We start from the raw sequence: 6,000 nt of genomic DNA, 5'->3' as shown, positions 1-6,000 counted from the left end.
TCTACATTTTTTTAAATCCCAATGGTCCTTAATTGGGTTTTTCATATGTTATGATCCTCAATTGGGATTAATGTCCTTAGAGGTCCTTAATTGTCATTTTCCCAAAGTGATAGTAGTTAGATGTTTAGTTGTGGTAATAGGCACTTTTGTCAATAGGGTTATTGACTTTTTTTGCCAATTTGGTCTAAATGCTAGTATGTGATGCGTGAATTATGAAAAAAGGAGTATGAATAGGGTTGTTGGAACTCAAGTCACCCTTCTAGTAAACAAAAGGTTGAGGTAACCATATAGTCAGTTATGTTTGTTAACTATTATAACTGTGTAGAAGTATTTGTATAACTGTGGTTTTATTGATCTATGCTTGATTTGGTATTGAAAACAAGCTTAACATGAAATGGATTTATAAAAGGAAAGTTTGAGAACTTTTAGCTTTGAATGAATGAATGAATATATATATATATATTATGAAAGTATATGGCATGAAAATATGAAAGAAAGCAATGAAAATTATGAAAAAACCATGATCATAAGGGGTGGGAGTTCACCCAGGATGTGTGGGGATATTTGGGGATGTGTGTGCATAGAGAAGTGAGTAAAAAATTCATATAGTCAGACTGACACCATGGACAACCGGTGTAGCATTATATAAGTTGTTACCATGGGTAGTCGATATATCATACTATAAGACTATTACCATGGGACATCTGGATAGTCTGACAACTTCCTAAGGCCTGTTAGGATGTGATTATGAGTCAACAATGCCTCTATTACAAGTATGTGAAGAGGGAAATCATAGTCCGTAGGTGGGCTAGATTTCTATTGGCCGGGTGTTTCTACCACCGAAAGTGTGCTCAATGTCAAGGAGTGATTGATCTAGTAGAGCCTATGGTTTCATGTCGAGGAGCATTAGAGGTTGGGTGACTATATGATCATACTAGTGCATATTTATGTAAAAATACTATGAAAAGATGAAATTCCTTCATACTTTGTTATATATATATATATATATATATTTCATATTACCTTAGTTTTGTTACTTTGGCATGGTTATTTGTGGTAGTAGACGTTTAATGAAATATACTAGTTATTGAGATTTTTATCTCACCATGGTTATTTATATTTTTCATGTTCTAATACTAGTGGTTCAAAGGGAAAAGATATTGGCTTAGTTAGGATCTCTCATTAAAGCCTTTATAAGAATTTAGTGTAATGAACTTGTATGCTGTTAGTTAAGAATGTGTATAAGTTGCCTTAGGATTCAAAACATGTGCATGATGTGGTGAATATTGTAACATCTTGAATTTTTATCCTACGTTAATGACTGATTAGGAATAAATGAGTGATTTAATACGAGATTAGGGTTTTAAGTGGTGAAGTGTTATATTGACCCATTGAAATGTTATATGAATAGATACGAGCGAAAGAGAAAAATCTCGAAGCAAACGTGTGAGCATAGTGAGGATTTCCCTTATTGTGCCATGCATCACGGTGAAGGATGGATGTGCCGTGATGCATGGTGCAGAATTTTGATTAATAAAGACGTGCCAGCTCGTGAAAATAGAAAGGGAGAACATTAGAGGAGAGGCCTGGCATGAAAAACAGCAAGGGGTGTACTAGGGCAAGTATAAACAAGAGCAAAGATGGTGTTTCTGACCTGTTACTTATCGAGTAAGTCATATGTTGCTTTAACCTCTAATTCTATCCTATTTTCACTTAGTTTTAACTAGTGAGAAATTGAATTCGGGAGCTTTAAGGAGTTAATTTTTTACCCTATGGTAATAGAAAGGTTCTTCGGAAGTAAACTAGTACTTTGTGACTGGTTTGAGTCGAAACGATAAAGCTTTGAAATTGTAGGCTAGAATTGCCCTAATCTAGAAAGAGTAGTGAGAGAAAATTGCTAGAAAATGTTAAAGCTTGAAATGAGGGGTAATCAGTGGTAAAGCATGTAATCAAGTATGAAATGTGGATTTAATAGCAATTAGGTGATTAAATGTGACAATTGGCACTTTTGTCAATAGTGACAATTAACTTTAAGTTATCAATTTTGTCTAGATTTTAGTGCATAATGCATGAATTACGAGAAAGGAGCTTGAATAGGGTTGTTTAGAACATGGGTAACCCTTTCTAATAAACAGAAGGGTTAAGGTAATCATATAGTTTATTAGGTTTATTAACTATTATAACTATGTAGAAGTAAATGCAAATTGATGAATTTGTTATTTTAAGAGTTTTGTGCATGATTTGTTATTACAATGGTTTTAGCATGTACAATGGCTTGTGAAATGAGATTTATAAGGATAATTGATTTCAAATGATATGTGTGTGTGTGTGTTATGACATTACACGTTGTGGCAATGTGAAAGAAAATAGTGAAAATTGTGAAAAAGCATGATCATAGGGGGTAGGAGTTCACCAAGGATATATGGGATATGTGTGCGTGGAGATATGTGAGTGAAAAATCTATATGGTTGAGCTAACACCATGGGACATCTGGTGTAGCATTGTACAGGCTGTTACCATGGGTAATTTGGTACAGCATATTATGAGACTATTACTATAAGACATTCTGGCAACTCCTTAGTGCTCAATAGGGTGCGATTAGGAGTCAACGACGCCTTTATTACAGCTGTGTGAAGAGAAAAACTATAGTCTGTAGGTAGGTTAGATTACCTTTGGCCGAGTGTTTCTACTACTGAAAGTGTACTCGGATCAATAAGTGGTTGATCTAGGAGAGCCTATGGTTTCATATCAGGGAGCATTGGAGATTTGGTAGCTAGATGATCATGCTAGTATGTAATTAATGATGTTATGTATTCATAAAATTATATATATGTGATATTACCTTAGTTTTAATACTTTGGCATGGTTATATTGTGGTAATATGCATTAAATGAACTATGTTGGTTACTAAGATTTTTATCTCACCCATGATTATTTATAATGTTGAGGCTCTAGTGCTAGTGAATCAAAGGGAAAGGATATAGGCTGAGTTGTCATCTCTCGCCTAAATCTTTGTAAGAATTGGTGTGATGAATTTGGTTGTCAGTAGTTGTAAATATGTATAAGTTGCAATAGGATTCAATCATGTGTATAAAGTTGTATTTGTGGTATGTTTGATGATTTGAAGTTCCTTAGCCCTTGTGTATGTGTGAAAGATGACATGAATGGATGGGCTAGTAGATGAATGCATATGTGTGTGAATATGAGTTGGTTGAAGTGTATATGTAGTGATTTGGCCTTATATGGGATTAAAGAAGTGAAAATGTAACTTTGGTCCAAAGTGTGAAATGGGTGGTTGCTAGGCTAAACATGTATATGTGTGATATATTGTGCATGTGTGTAGTTAATTAGGTGTGTATTTTCCATTTAGACATGGTCAAGGCCCAAAAAGTGGCTAATGACAATTGGTTTCAAATTGAGACACTTAAGTGATAAAAATTTTGCCAAAAAATGGTCAAATTGCATTTATTGTCTAATTTTTAATAGAGATATCAGATTGAAATGAACCTAGTGTCATTAGTTAGATTTCAAAAAAAACTTCGTGTAAGTGCTTGAACTATCTCAAGCGGACCTTGTATGTGAAAATGGCATGTATCTAAATTTTGTATCAGAAATTGCCATTTGACAGCAAATTCGAGTGTATGTGCCTTGGCACATGTACACACATGATACGGCACATGGCACAGAGCGAGCGAATGTGGCCTCTGTGCCACATGCCGTGACGCATATGGCACAAGCTACTATGCACTATGCTAGATTTCACTTAATTTTGTGAGATGCATATGTTTTCTTGATCTTTAATGCACCAAGTCTAAATGCTTCTACTGTGTATGTATTTGTGTATAGGGTTTTATAACTCGAGTGATCTATAAAATGATTTAAAATATTTTTATTGGGATCCCAAGGCTTTCAATGTTTTTAAACAAAGTATATTCGAAAGGATTAGATTGATTGTAGTGTATGTATCCACATGTCGTGGTGCATAACATAGAGAGTCACGCCCGAGCCGTAGCACACAATCCTAATTTTGACTTAATAACATTAAAATGCACATGTTTGCTTGTGGATATGAAAATGTTTCGCCTGTTATTTTACAACTCGAGTATATTATTATATGATTTTGAAAATGTCCTCTTGGGATCCCAAGATTTACAAAATAAATGATTTTGGATTGATGGGTAGTTAAGTAGAGGATTGTATGGTAATGTTAGTGAGGGCATTATATTATGAGATTCAAGATATTGAGGGGTAGGTGCAATGTGTAACATTCTCCTTAATACCTCAACATTTAGTCGAAACCTCCATGGTAAGTATGGATTAAACCATATGATTTACCAAACCATGGTTGTAGACTTTAACCATTTATTAAAAAAATAACCATAATAGGAAGAAAAAGACAAACCATATATCTACTATGGTTTAAAAGGTTTCAAAACAAGTATTAGAATACTCACTTTACAATCTAACAACAACTTCATTTGAAAATATAAACCTTTCAAAGTTGGGATCCAAATTTTAATGCTTAAACTTTGAAATTAAATGTAACTAATTAAAACATAGTAAAAACATATACGACAGTGTGAAAATCATATATGAGATAAGGTAACAAATCAACTTAGGGTTAAAAAAGCCCAAAACAACATTTTTGGTGCAGTATACCATGGCATAAAATTTTATGTTGCGGCATAAAATGCATAACCCATAACAACAATGTATTGCATGACAAATTTTTTTGTTATTGCTGTCATGACAAATTTTCTAGCCAAACATCCGACACACACCAAATCTCCATTTGATATCCAATTGGGGTGATCTAGCTATCTATAGAAAGATCTTTCAAAACTCTAATTAATGGCACTAGTTTCATTTACAAACTCTAATCTAATCACAAATTGGACAACCAAATGCAAACTAGCACATTTTCACTAATAAACCACAACTTAGGTATCCAAAATTCACTCCAAATGCCAAAAGCGCAACTAAACACCTAGACGACATTCAATAGACTTAGGACAACCTATGTAACATACCATAACAACCACATATCACATATTTCATAAATTCAACCCTCAACCCCTCGATTTCACAAATAGCATAAGGAGGCCTTTTGACTTCAAAACTCAATATAATCCAATACAAACAGGCATATAGTCAAATGTGTATTTGTACTAATGTTTTGACCTTGCTCAAATATCTCAAACAAAAAGATATCACACACATTAGGGCCCAAAATACATATTTCAATACTCAATATTTAATAGCACAAGTAATAACAAAATATAAACAACCTAGTTGGTAATATCACACACATATGCATCTAAAATTACAAGAGGCCCACAGTAGGAAACCAAGTTCTTAAGCTTCTGGTGCTTTCCCTCTATCCTTCACAGAACTAATACCTATAAAATGTTAAATAAAGGGGTAAGTACAACCACTCAATAATGAAGGTTAATCTAGCACATATAAATACAGGTCAATTAATCATAGTGATGCAAATGGCATATTCAAATGAAACACATTCACATACTAAACCACCCAATTCATATAGTTAAAAACTAACAATCATATAACATTCGATTACTTAGTATGCAAGGATGACATCAATAACAACCATGTTCCCTTTATAAGACATGCAAGAACATAAAAATAACAACCATATGGTCATATAATAATATAAATCTAAACACATATGAGGTTACAATACTAACAATCATGTGCTCCTGTCAAATTATGTCAGACCATAAAAATTACAACCATGTGGCTGTGATATGATATGCATGAACAATGCCAACCTTCCATTCATGAGGAGCTAGCCAGCTAAGGCTAATACACTTATGCAACAAGGTTTTCCCCAATACTAATAACTATGTAGTGTTGTATCCCTAATTTAGCCTCCTTATGAACTAGTGAAAACTAATTAAGTTTGAATCCCTTAAAGAACAAGTATGATAGTCCCTATACAATAATGAGACAATAACTACCTCTCAATTTCAATGGTTG

The sequence above is a fragment of the Prosopis cineraria genome, unplaced genomic scaffold (assembly GCF_029017545.1).
Source record: "Prosopis cineraria cultivar Desert tree isolate PC_DT_omini unplaced genomic scaffold, ASM2901754v1 PC7, whole genome shotgun sequence".
NCBI classification, from domain to species: Eukaryota; Viridiplantae; Streptophyta; class Magnoliopsida; order Fabales; family Fabaceae; genus Prosopis; species Prosopis cineraria.
Note: the sequence above shows the minus strand (reverse complement) of the source record.